The following is a 14,579-nucleotide window of genomic DNA, read 5'->3' on the forward strand; positions in this document are numbered from 1 at the left end:
TTGTTTATCTTTTCACCAGCTGAAAGACATTTGGGTCTTTTACACTTGATAGCAGTTTTCAACTGGAGCCACTGTGCCATCTGTATACCTCTTCTTTTTGCCCAGATATTTTTTATTTGGTTGGCTTTTTTTTCCTATTTGTTTAGTTTTGAGTGTTTCTTATATATCCTTGATACAAGTCCTTTACCATATATGTGATTTACAAATACTTTTTTCCCAGTCTGTGGCTTCGTGCTCTTCACAGTGCTGCTTGAAGAGGACACATTCTTAATTTTAATGAAGTCAAATTTATCATTTTTTCTTTTATGCCTCATCATGCTTTTGGTGTTATATGTAAGAAATTTTTGCCTAACCCAAGCTCACGAATATTTTCTTTGGTGATTTATTCTAGAAGTTTTAGAGTTTGCAGTTCTACATATATGTCTCTGATTACTTTTGAATTAAATTTTGTACATGATATAGATACCAGTCAATTTTATTTTTTATATGGATATCCAGTTTTTTCAGCACTAGTTTTTTATTGTGTTAAAATACACATAGCGTAAAACGTACCATCTTAATCATTTTTAAGTGTACAGTTAAGCGATACTAAATACATTCACAATTTTTTGGAGCCATCACCACCATCCATCTCCATAACTCTTTTCATTTTCTAAAACTGAAACTCTATACCTATTAAACAATAGCTCCCCATTCTTCCTTCTGCCTTGGCCCCCGACAGCCACCATTATACTTTCTTTGTGATTACTCTCTGAGGACTATTTTTTGAAATGACCATCTTTTTTTCCATTGAATTGTCTTTGCATCTTTGTCAAACATCAGTTGACCCTATGGGTGTGGATCAATTTCTGCATTCTCTATTCTGTCTATGAATATGTATCTGTCCTTTTGTCAGTGCCACACCGTCTTGATTACTGGCGCTTTGTAGTAACTCTGGAAATAAGGTAATCTGAGTCCTCCAACTTCTTTTTCAAAATTGTTTTAGTTATTCTAGGCCCCTTGTTGTTACATATGATTTTTAGTATCAGCTTATCAATTACTACCCCCCAAAAAATCCTTCTAGGAATTTGATTGGGAATGTATAGAATCTATAGATCACATTGAAGAGAATTGAACCTTCTAATCTACGAATACAGCATATTTGCTCCACTTTTTTAGGTCTTCTTTCACTTTTTCATCAGTAGTTTTCAGTTTACAGGTCTTGTATATATTTTATTAAATTAAAATCTAAGTGTCTTAATTTTTATGGGCTCTTACTGATTTTTACTTCAGTTTCAAATTATTCACTGGTAACACATAGAAATGCAGTTGTTTTTTTATATTAACCATGTACCTTACACAATCTTGCTAAATTCACTTACCAATTTTAGTTTTTCTTGCCTTACTGTACTGATGATCTAAAAGATACAGGAGCCCACTCTCACCACTATTATTCAACATAGTTTTGGAAGTTTGCGCCACAGCAATCAGAGAAGAAAGAGAAATAAAAGGAATCCAAATCAGAAAAGAAGAAGTAAAGCTGTCACTGTTTGCAGATGACATGATACTATACATAGAGAATCCTAAAGATCCTACCAGAAAACTACTAGAGCTAATCAGTGAATTTGGTAGAGCAGCAGGATACAAAATTAATGCACAGAAATCTCTTGCATTCCTATACACTAATGATGAAAAATCTGAAAGTGGAATTAAGGAAACACTCCCATTTACTATTGCAACACAAAGAATAAAATACCTAGGAATCAACCTACCTAAGGAGACAAAAGACCTGTATGCAGAAAACTATAAGACACTGATGAAAGAAATTAAAGATGATACAAATAGATGGAGAGATATACCATGTTCTTGGATTGGAAGAATCAACATTGTGAAAATGACTATACTACCCAAAGCAATCTACAGATTCAATGCAATCCCTATCAAACTACCAATGGTGTTTTTCACAGAACTAGAACAAAAAAATTACAATTTGTATGGAAACACAAAAGACCCCAATAGCCAAAGCAATCTTGAGAAAAACGGAGCTGGAGGAATCAGGCTCCCTGACTTCAGACTATACTACAAAAGCTACAGTAATCAAGACAGTATAGTATTGACACAAAAACAGAAATATAGATCAATGGAACAGGACAGAAAACCCAAAGATAAACCCACGCACATATGGTCACTTATCTTTGATAAAGGAGGCAAGAGTATACAATGGAGAAAAGACAGCCACTTCAATAAGTGGTGCTGGGAAAACTGGACAGCTACATGTAAAAGAATGAAATTAGAGCACTCCCTAACACCATACACAAAAGTAAACTCAAAATGGATTAAAGACCTAAATGTAAGACCGGACACTGTAAAACTCTTAGAGGAAAATGTAGGCAGAACACTCTATGACATAAATTACAGCAAGATCCTTTTTGACCCACCTCCTAGAAAAATGGAAATAAAAATGAAAATAAAGAAATGGGACCTAGTGAAACTTAAAAGCTTTGCACAGCAAAGGAAACCATAAAAAGACAACCCTCAGAATGGGAGAAAATATTTGCAAACAATGCAATGGACAAGGGATTAATCTCCAAAATATACAAACAGCTCATGCAGCTCAATATCAAAAGCACAAACAACCCAATCCAAACATGGGCAGAAGACCTAAATAGACATTTCTCCAAAGAAGATATACAGATTGCCAACAAACACATGAAAGGTTGCTCAACATCACTAATCACTAGAGAAATGCAAATCAAAACTACAATGAGGTATCACCTCACACTGGTCAGTATGGCCATCATCAAAAAATCTACAAATAATAAATGCTGGAGAGGGTGTGTAGAAAAGGGAACCCTCTTGTGCTGTTGGTGGGAATGTAAATTGATACAGCTGCTATGGAGAACAGTATGGAAGTTCCTTAAAAAACTAAAAATAGAACTACCATATGACCCAGCAATCCCACTACTGGGCGTATACCCTGAGAAAACCATAATTCCAAAAGAGTCATTTACCCAAGTGTTCATTGCAGCACTATTTACAATAGCCAGGATATGGAAGCAACCTAAGTGTCCATCAACAGATGAACAGATAAAGAAGATATGGCACATATATACAGTGGAGTATTACTCAGCCATAAAAAGAAACGAAATTGAGTTACTTGTAGTGAGGTGGATGGACCTAGAGTCTGTCATACAGAGTGAAGTAAGTCAGAAAGTGAAAAACAAATATCATATACTAACACATATATATGGAATCTAAAAATAAAAATGGTTCTAATGAACCTAGGGGCAGGACTGGAATAAAGACACAGACATAGAGAATGGATTTGAGGACACGGGGAGGGGGAAGGGTAAGCTGGGACGAAGTGAGAGAGTAACATTGACATATATACACTACCAAATGTAAAATAGATAGTTAGTGGGAAGCAGCTGCATAGAACAGGGAGATCAGCTCAGTACTTTGTGACCATCTAGAAGGGTGGGATAGGGAGGGTGAGAGGGAGGCGCAAGAGGGAGGGGATATATGTATACATATGGCTGATTCACCTTGTTATACAGCAGAAACTAACACAACATTGTAAAGCAATTATACTCCAATAAAGATGTTAAAAAAAATAAAGGATACAGGAGGATCTGCATAGATTATATGTAAATACTACTCCATTGCATTTAAGGGAGTTGAACATTTGTGGATTTTGATATCTGTGGGAGTTCTGGAACTAACCCCCCATGGTTACTGAGGGATGACTGTACTTTAAATCATATCTGAATTACTTATAATACCTAAAACAATGTAAATGCTGTATAAATAGTTGCTGATTAATGGAAAATTCGAGTTTTGCTTTTTGGAACTTTGCAGAATTTTTTTCCCCAAATGTTTTTGATCCATGGTTTGTTGAATTTGTGGATGCAGAACCTGTGGATATAGAGGGCCGACTGTAATACACTTTGTTTATCATTCATCCATCAATGGGCATTTGTGTTTTTTCCACCTTTTGGCTATTGAATAATTCTGCTATGAACATAAGTATACAAATATCTGTAGATTTAAACCTAATTATCTAAACAGTTGTAGTAAATTTAGATGGTCCAAAACCTACATGTTAAAAGCAGAAATTGTCAGAATGATATAGTAGACAGCTATATCAAAAAACTTGACCTAATTGACATTATAGAACACTCCACTGAGCAATGGTAGAATAAACATTTTTTTTTTTCTTTTGCCGTATGCGGGCCTCTCACCTCTGTGGCCTCTCCCTTTGCGGAGCACAGGCTCTGGACGCGCAGGCCCAGCGGCCATGGCTGACAGGCCCACACGCTCCGCGGCATATGGAATCCTCCCGGACCGGGACACGAACCCGTGTCCCCTGCATCGGCAGGCAGACTCTCAACCACTGCGCCACCAGGAAAGCCCAAACATTTTTGTTTCATATGCATGTGCAGCACTCACCAGGATGGGCCACAAATTGTTTCCAAAATGTGGAGGAATATTTATCTACTCATTTTATGAAACCAAGTTTACCTTGATACCAGCTCTTCACAGAGACAATGAAGAGAAGAATACTACAAACCAATATCTCACATAAACATCGGATGCAGAAATCATTAACAAAATATTAGCAAACTGAATCCCAGTATATATAAAAGGGTAATATACCATGACCATGTGGAGTTTATATCAGTACATAGATTGGTTTAACATCTGAAGATTAACATCTCCCCGTTTTCCCCACCTCACAGTCCCTCCTAACCACCATTCTACTCTCTGCTTCCATGAATTTGACTTTTTTTATGTTCCACATAAAAGTGAAACCATGCAGTTTTTTTTCTTTGTGTCTGGCTTATTTCACTTAGCCTAATGTGCCCCAGGTATATCCAGTGTTGTCACAAATGGCAGGATTTTTTTCAAGGGCGAAGAATTTTCCATTGTGTGTGTGTGTGTGTGTGTGTGTATGCCACAATTTCTTTACCCATTCATCTGTAAGTGGACACAAGTTGCTTCTATATCTTGGCAGTGTGCATAAGGCTGCGATGAACATGGAAACACAGATATTTCTTTGAAATAGTGATTTCATTTCCTTTGGTTATATACCCAGAAGAGACATTGCCAGATCATATGGTAGTTCTAGTTTTACTTTTTTGAAGAACATCATACTGTTTTCCATAATGGCCATACCAATTTACATTTGCACCGATAGGACATAAGGGTATTCTTTTCTCTAGATCCTCGCCAGTACATGTAGTCTTTTACCTTTTTGGTAATAGCCATCCTAAAAGGTTTGAGGTGATGTCTCATTGTGGATTTGATTTGCGTTTATGTTCAACACATTAATAAAATAAAGGAGAAAAACCATAAGTTAATTTCAGTTGGTACAAAAATATTGACAAAATTCAACACACATTCATGATTAAAAATTCTCCACAAACTTTGGAATAAGAAGTTCCTCAACCTATTAAAGGACATTAAGAGGAAAAAAAAAAAAGTTTATGTAACCTCATATTCAATGGTGAAAGAACTCTCATCCCCTAAAATTGCAAATAAAACAAAGGTATCTTTTCTCACTTTTTATTTCATATCATTCTGGAAAATCCAAGTCAGTGCAATAGGGCAAGAAAAAGAAATAAAATGAATACAGATTGGTAAGGACAAAGTAAAACTGTTCACAGATGACATGATTGTGCATGTAGACAATCTAAAAAAAACTACAAAAATTAATGAATGAATTTAGTAAGTTTTCAAGATATAAAGGCAATATGCTAAAATCAATTATGTATCTACACTCTCATACCAAACAATTGCTAAATAAAATTTTCAGTTATATCATTTTAAATGTTATTAAAAACATGAAGTCTTTAGGGATGAATTTACAGAAATATGTCTCTAAGACCTATACATTGAAAAATATAGAGTATTGCCAAGAGAAATTAAAGAAGATCTAAATAATTGGAGAGATTTATAACTTCCATGGATCAGAAAAGTCAATATTTAAAAGATATTATTTCACCTCAAATTGATCTGTAGATTTAGTGCATTCCCAATCAAAACTGATATACTGCTTCTAAATTTTATATTAAAATTCAAAGGACCTTGAATTACCTACAACATTTTTGAAAAGACCAAGATTGGAAGATTTAACTTTAAAAAGCTATATTTATCAAGACAGTTTAATGCTGTTATGAGGATAGATATAAAATTAATGAGAACCACACTGAGAGTCCAGAATTATTTCTACACTTATATGGTCAATTGATTTTTTCAATGGCAAAAGGAAATTCTTTTCAACAGCTAGTGCAGGATATCCATGTGAAAGAAAATAATCTTTGATCTTTACCTCACTTCATCTCTAAAAACTTCAGTTGAAAATGATCACAGACCTAAATGTAAAAGTTAAAACATTTAGAAAAAAACATGGGACAAAATCTTTCAATCATGGGATAGTCAAAGAATTAGATAGGATACACACATAACAAATATCAAAGAAAAAAAATGATGAATTGGACTTCACCAAAATCTTAAAAATTCTATTCTTTAAACAAAAACCTTTGAACAAATGAAAAGACAAGACAGATAGGGAGAAAATTTGCAATACATAGCTGTCATAGAACTTGTCAGAACGTGTGAAGAGCTGTCATGACTCAGTAATAAGACAAACATCAGAATTTTTAAAAGTGGGCAAAAGATTTGAAAAGACACTTCACCAAAGAAGATACATAATAGCAGTAGTCATCAAGGAATGTGAATTAAAACCATCGTGAAATAACACTAGACTGGTTAGAATTTAAAAGATTGACAATATGAAGTGTTAATGAGGATATAAAGCATATGAAACTCTCACAAATTTCTGGCTGGAGTGTAAAATGGTACAAGTACTTTGGAAAACAGTTTATCAGCTCTTTATAAATTTAACTGTCCACTTACTCTACAACCTGGAAATTCTGCTAGGTGTTTACCCAGAGACATAAATAAGTCTGCCCAAATACTTGTACCCAATTTTTTCACAGCAGTTTTATTCATAACAGCCCAAAACTGAAAACTGCCCAAGTAGTGAGTGGATAAACACATTGTCATTTTTCCATACAGTGGAATACCACACAGCAGTAAAAAGAATAAACTGCTGCTATGCTTGTTGTGTTTGTTTTTTTATTACTCCATATCAATATTACCACAAATTTAGCAGCTTAAAATGGCACACATTTATCATCTCCCAGTTCCTGTGGTCAGGAGTCCAGGCATAGCCTATCTGGGTTCTCTACTTAGGGTCTCACAAGTCTGCAATCAGGGCGTCAGCCAGGGCTGCATTCGTTACTGACCAGTGCTCTTGGACTCCTTAATCACTAGAAATTGGTAAGCGACCAGACAAGAAATTCAAGCAAGGTTTTACTGGGACTAGTGCTATAGCACGAGGGAGCAAAAACAAGTAACAGGTTCCCTTGCTTACTCCTCGAGTGGGGTGGGCAGCTGGTTCCTTATATGGGATGAGGGTAGGGGTGTGTCCAGGGCTTGGGCCAGAGGGGTGGCTAAGGTGGTCTGCCCACGCCCTTCATGGTGCTGTGTGCAGGGTTCATGTGCGGTACTCTGCTTTTGCTCCAGTCTCTCCAGAAGTGGCAGTTGGGTTTATGGTCTTTTTGTATCTTATTGTTCATAATTTTCCCCAACTGTGCAAGCACGCAGTTATTTTTAGTCCTTTATAGTTTCTTTGTATTTTGTTGCTGGAGGAGACATTTGTCCAGGTGCAAGCACTGCAACAAAGGATCCCAGGTCCCAACCTGTCTCACATTCTCATCTGGAGGCTTGAGTGTGGAAGGATCCACTTTCCCACACGTGTGGTTGTTGGCAGTATTCAGTTCCTTGCAGTTGTAGGGCTGTGAGCTTCAGTTTTTTGCTTGATGTTGGCCAGAGACCACCATAACCTCCTTGATGTCACCAGCAGTTTCTTGCCACATAATATTCCCCAACATGGCCTTCTTTTTCCTTACAGTCAGGGAGGGAAAGAGAGACTCCAAAAAGAAGGATGCTATAATCTTATGTAGCATCATCATGTAATCACATACATTCCATGACCTTTGCCATATTTTCATAGTTAGAAGTAAGTCACAGGTCCTGTCCTTACTCAAGGGGAAGAGATCATACAGAGGCATGAACACCAAGTGGTAGGGGTTTTGGAGGTTACCTTCAGAGTCTGTTTTCTATACACAGTAACAGGGATTAAGATTATTTTATATTGAGTAAAAGAAGCTAATGCAAAATAGTACATACTATAAGATTCCATTTATGTGAAATTGTAGATAAGGCAAAACTAATCAACAGTGACAAAGAGTATTGATATAGCACTTCTGGGGGCTGTGGGTGAATTGAGGTGGGTGTTTGCATGTAGTCAGACACTAGGGAACTTTTGGAGATGATGGAAATGTTCTATACACTGATTGTGGTGCTGGTTACAAGGTTGTATACATTTGTCAGAACTCATGGAATTGCACACTTAAAATGGTTTCACTGTGTTGTATGTAAATTATACTTCAATAAAGTTGATTAAGAAAAAAGAACAGTAATAGCCAGCCATGAGCATCACAAAGTTTGTAACTTAATTGTGCCAAGTAAATCTAATAATATCCTTAAGAAACTGTTTAGAGTCAGTAATCAGAAAATAACTCATTTTGTAATATATCATTTGAAGAATTTTCAACAAATTCTTGTGGTGAAATGTGGAAAAGTTCTTGTGGTGAAAAAGTGAAAAAATGTGGATTTTTTTAATATATTCTTTATGATGTGTCAACACTCAGAACTGGCAAAGATGGTTTTTTGAAAGATGAAGCTTTATTAAAATGTAGTATTTTCCTTTAGTAGTGTAAACACATATTTCTAATGTATCTTTTGGATGCAAACTGTTAATAACCTATCTATAATTTCAGCTCTGAATGGTCACCTACTGAATCTGGTGATAAATTTCTCATTTACCTTAACCCCTGTTGGTCCTACTTCTAAAAGTGTATTAGCCATTTTCAGTTCTTATAGAATTTTGAAGAATCTATGCTTCATGAAGTATTTAACTTGCATGTTCACTTTTACGCTCATTATACTGTGTTATATTCCAATAAGAGTATTAAAGTTCAGTGAAAATCTCATGCCCACTGATGAGAATGCAAATGAGTGTTGATGAAAGAATGCTAGGATCTTAAGGCATAAACTGTCCGGTTTTCTTGCTAAATTCTATTCAAACAATGGTTACATTATAATGAAGACTGATACAGAATCCACCATACAAATATAATTAGCAATGGCAAAATCATTATATAATTCGTAATTGAATAGAGGTTCAGTTCCAGATTGTTCTGAGGTTAAAAAAAATATAAATGTAATGATTTTATATTAGCGCTTATTTCTGTTCCTTCCTCCTCCTAACCTTTGCCAGCCATCAGCAGGACATTTCCTTTGTTGTATGTAGTGACTGGGAAACTAGGGATGATTATGTAAATGAATGATCACACTGAAAATTTCTAGCTGTAACCTTTATTGGATACATAACAGTGAACAGGCATCAACCATCATCTCAAGAAGACATTTCAAGTATCTGGTTATTGTATAATTATAAATATTGTAAATTATATTGTAGAATTATTTATTTCAGAAATTGCATTTATCTATCTAAACAAAAATCTTCTTCCTTGAGCCATTTAAAACAAAGCTAAAGGAAGCCCTTATATCTTTCCTTAGAGAATAATGTCTCATGAGAGTGAATAGTCTAGATACTACTTAATACGTTATCTGAATTATATTACTTTCTTATATCTATGAATGAATTTTATAAACTTACACAAAACCAGTAGGGTTTAGAAAACACATATCAGAGTTTCTTCAACCTATTCATCCACCGTGGAATTTTAAAAGATTATTTGGATTCTACTGAAGTATTTTTCTTTTCCCAATGTTAAAATAACTGAAAGTGATGTTTTATAGACTCATCAGTAAGGCAAATTGTTGTTTTTCTCATGGTGATAGTAAGTGTGCATTGTGCCATTATATTTTTTAACATGGTCTGATGCCAGTGGTAGTGTTCATAGAGTCTAGAATACATGGCAATCAGGTAAAAAGTGTAATAGGTTTTTGGGGGGGTTTTTTTGTTTGCTTTTTAATTTTTATTGGCGTATAGTTGATTTATAATATTGTGTTAGTTTCAGGTGTACAGCAAAGTGAAAAAAGTGTAATAGTTAATAATGATTTTTATTTTAGATAATATGGAAGTGTTTTGCTTTTTAAATTTTATTTATTTATTTATTTATTTATGGCTGCCTTGGGTCTTTGTTGCTGCGTGCAGGCTTTCTCTAGTTGTGGCGAGTGGGGGCTACTCTTTTTTTTTTTTAACATCTTTATTGGAGTATAATTGCTTTACAGTGGTGTGTTAGTTTCTGCTTTATAACAAAGTGAATCAGCTATACATATATCCCAATATCTCCTCCCTCTTGCGTCTCCCTCCCACCCACCCTATCCCACCTCTCTAGGTGGTCACAAAGCACCGAGCTGATCTCCCTGTGCTATGAGGCTGCTTCCCACTAGCTATCTGTTTTACATTTGGTAGTGTATATATGTCCATGCCACTCTCTCACTTTGTCCCAGCTTACCCTTCCCCCTCCCTGTATCCTCAAGTCCATTCTCTAGTAGATCTGTGTCTTTATTCCCATCTTGCCCCTAGGTTCTTCATGACCATTTTTTTGTTTGTTTTTTAGATTCCATATATATGTGTTAGCATACGGTATTTGTTTTTCTCTTTCTGACTTACTTCACTCTCACTACAAATAACTCAATTTCGTTTCTTTTATGGCTGAGTAATATTCCATTGTATATACGTGCCACATCTTCTTTATTCATTCATCTGTCAGTGGACACTTAGATTGCTTTCATGTCCTGGCTGTTGTAAATAGAACTGCACTGAACATTGTGGTACATGACTCTTCTTTTTTTTTTTTTTTTTTTTTTTTGCGGTAGGCGGGCCTCTCACTGTTGTGGCCTTTCCCGTTGCAGAGCACAGGCTCCGGACGCGCAGGCTCAGCGGCCATGGCTCACGGGCCCAGCCGCTCTGCGGCATGTGGGATCTTCCCGGACCGGGACACAAACCCGTGTCCCCTGCATCGGCAGGTGGACTCTCAACCACTGCACCACCAGGGAAGCCCCATGACTCTTTTTGAATTATGGTTTTCTCAGGGTATATGCCCAGTAGTGGGATTGCTGGATCATATGGTAGTTCTATTTTTAGTTTTTTAAGGAACTTGCATACTGTTCTCCATAGTGGCTGTATCAATTTACATTCCCACCAACGGTACAAGAGGGTTCCCTTTTCTCCACACCCTCTCCAGCATTTATTGTTTATAGATGTTTTGATGACGGCCATTCTGACCAGTGTGAGATGATATCTCATTGTAGTTTTTTTTGTTTTGTTTTGTTTTGTTTTGTTTTTGCGGTAAGCGGGCCTCTCATTGTTGTGGCCTCTCCCGTTGCGGAGCACAGGTTCGGGACGCGCAGGCTCAGCGGCCATGGCTCACGGGCCCAGCCGCTCTGCCGCATGTGGGATCTTCCCGAACCTAGGCACCGTATCCCTTGCATCGGCAGGCTGACTCTCAACCACTGCGCCACCAGGGAAGCCCTCATTGTAGTTTTGATTTGCATTTCTCTAATGATTAATGATGGTGAGCATTCTTTCATGTGTTTGTTGGCAATCTGTATATCTTCTTTGGAGAAATGTCTGTTTAGGTCTTCTGCCCATTTTTGGATTGGGTTGTTTGTTTTTTTGATATTGAGCTGCATGAGCTGCTTGTAAATTTTGGAGATTAATGCTTTGTCAGTTGCTTCATTTGCAAATATTTTCTCCCATTCTGAGGGTTGTCTTTTTCTTCTTGTTTATGGTTTCCTTTGCTGTGCAAAAGCTTTTAAGTTTCATTAGGTCCCATTTGTTTATTTTTGTTTTTATTTCCATTTCTCTAGGAGGTGGGTCAAAAAGAATCTTGCTGTGATTTATGTCATAGAATGTTCTGCCTATGTTTTCCTCTAAGAGTTTGATAGTGTCTGGCCTTACATTTAGGTCTTTAATCCACTTTGAGTTTACTTTTGTGTATGGTGTTGGGGAGTGTTCTAATTTCATTCTTTTACATGTAGTTGTCCAGTTTTCCCAGCACCACTTATTGAAGAGTCTGGGGCTACTCTTTGTTGCGGTGCATAGGCTTCTCATTGCGGTGGCTTCTCTTGTTGTAGAGCACAGGCTCTTGGCGCACGGGCTTCAGTAGTTGTGGCACACGGGCTCTGTAGTTGTGGCTCACGGGCACAGGCTGAGGAGTTGTGGCACCCGGGTTTAGTTGCTCCACAGCATGTGGGATCTTCCCGGACCAGGGCTCAAACCCATGTCCCCTGTATTGGCAGGTGGATTCTTAACCACTGCACCACCAGGAAAGCTCATGAAAGTGTTTTTGAATCAAGATATATAGTTGTTACTAAAAGGATTATACTTAATGGTAGCCCTAGCATGGGGGTTGGCAAACTTTTTCATTAAAGGGCCAGATGGTAAATATTTTAGGCTTTGTGGGCCATATGGTCTTTGTTACAGCTGCTCAACTCTGCCATTGTAGCCCACATTATAATAGATAATATGTAAATAAATGTGACTGTGTTCGAATAAAACATTATTTACAGAGGCTGAAATTTGAATTTCATTTAATTTTCATGTGTCATGAAATATTGTTCTTTGTTGGTTATGTTTTTCAGCAATTAAAACGAAAAACAAGCCATGGGCCGAATTTTGCTTGCAGGCTATATACCGCTGCCATAGCAGTTGATTTTTCTGAATTAACTTTCTAATCCAAATTAGAACTGAAGATTTATTGCTTAAAACCTTTTAGAGGTATATGGCTCATGGTGAATTATTTTAAAAGAAGTCTCTTTCCTGGGGGAAAAAAATGCCCATAAACATAGACAAGTACCCCTTATTTTGACAATAAAGAGGCAGTTGACAGCTTCCATAAACCACTTATTCCTTGATCGTACAGAGGAATCTTGCTGTTGCTAAGCTGGGTTTTCTAATACAGGTCAAAATCCCATTACAATGAATATTTTTATAAAGGGAGTATTTTATAGTGGAAGTATTCATTCAACAACTGTATTTAAGTACCTACTCTTTCGAGGCATTTAGGTGGTAGAAAAATAAATCTCCTGTGGATGCATCCTGCCTTTGACAACCTTCCAGCCTAACGAGAAATATAAAGTTTGTGCAAGTTGTGGCTAGAAATGGACCAAACAGAGCTGGAAGCTAATAAGAATAGGATGCAGAAAATAATAACAGAGATAGAAGTTCAGAAACAGAAATAGAGAAGGCAAAACACTGGGTCTGTATTGAAAATACACGTATGGGGTCAGTGCAAGAGAGAACAAAGTAGGGAGAAATAACTTATCACAGGCCCACAGTTGAATGTTGCTCTTTGTACCCGCACAATCATTCATTACTGGGCTTGTCATGAGGACAGGTCCCACTGCTATTACTTGGATGACAGAAGGCAGGGTAGCAGAGCTAGCCTGTCAGAAGAGAAGGTGGCTGGTGAATGGGCAGAGCTCAGATTTTAGAGCCGGTTCAACCAGCATTTGATTCTCAGACTGTTACTTGCTAAATATGTGAGTTTCGGCAAGTTGCTTAATCTTTAGTTTCCCAATCTGTAAAATGGGGTGAATCTTATTTTTTGACAGTAGTCAGTGTTGTGACCTGTTCCTCTTCCTAGTTTAGTGTTCTTTGCTTGTTGCTTATAAACTTTGAGAAACTGCTTAGTAGAGCATGGATGGTTTTTGGATCCAGAGACAGGGTCAGATCTGGATTCAAATTCCACCATTACTACTTAATGTATAAATTAGGGAATGTCATTGAATTTCTCTATAAAATAAGCATACTTCATGATTTTGTAATGAAGATTGAACTAACTAAAGTGATAAAATAATAGTTTCTACTTTTCAAAGACTATATTCCTTACAGTGTGTTTTCTCACAGTTTCCTATATATCCTCATAGGCCAAGCAGGTTTTGTTGATCTTTGCTTTTTTTGAGTCTGTTATAAAAAATACAGGTTTACTGAATAATAGTGATAGTGATAACTTAGACTTGGATGTTTACTCTGTGCCAGACTCTGAGCTAAGAACTTATATATACTATTTCATATAACTTGCACAATGTAGATACTAAAATCTAGATACTAGTATTATAATTTTACAGGTGGGAAATCTGATGCTTAGAAAATTAAATAACTTGCCTCAGGTAACACAGCTAGTAAGTACTTAAGTTGGGATTTGCACCCCCAAAATCTGCCTCTGCTCTGCTAAGTACTATAACATGTCTTCATGTGATTCTGATACACTTCTCTAGAGGCAGTTGCCCCACTCCCTTCCTATTACTAAAGCATCTAGCACAGTGCCCAGCGTCCAGAAGGCACTTCACAAATATGGGCTCTTTCTACTCTGCCTCTCATCTCCCAAGTGTTGCAGCTAAGATACCAACCAGACAAGATAGACTGCTTGCTAGAACAGGTTAGAAGAGAAATCTCTGTAAATGAAAACTTTTCTACATCCATTCTTTTAAAT

At 36.8% G+C, this 14,579-nt stretch overlaps 1 protein-coding gene across 2 annotated transcripts in view; it reads left to right on the forward strand.

The window, feature by feature from the left end:
- Positions 1-14,579, forward strand: part of NDUFAF2 (NADH:ubiquinone oxidoreductase complex assembly factor 2) — a 183,939-nt gene that overhangs the window by 126,758 nt on the left and 42,602 nt on the right. The gene's annotated exons all lie outside the window — the stretch shown is intronic.

Source organism: Pseudorca crassidens, chromosome 3, assembly GCF_039906515.1.
Source record: "Pseudorca crassidens isolate mPseCra1 chromosome 3, mPseCra1.hap1, whole genome shotgun sequence".
Taxonomy (NCBI): domain Eukaryota; kingdom Metazoa; phylum Chordata; class Mammalia; order Artiodactyla; family Delphinidae; genus Pseudorca; species Pseudorca crassidens.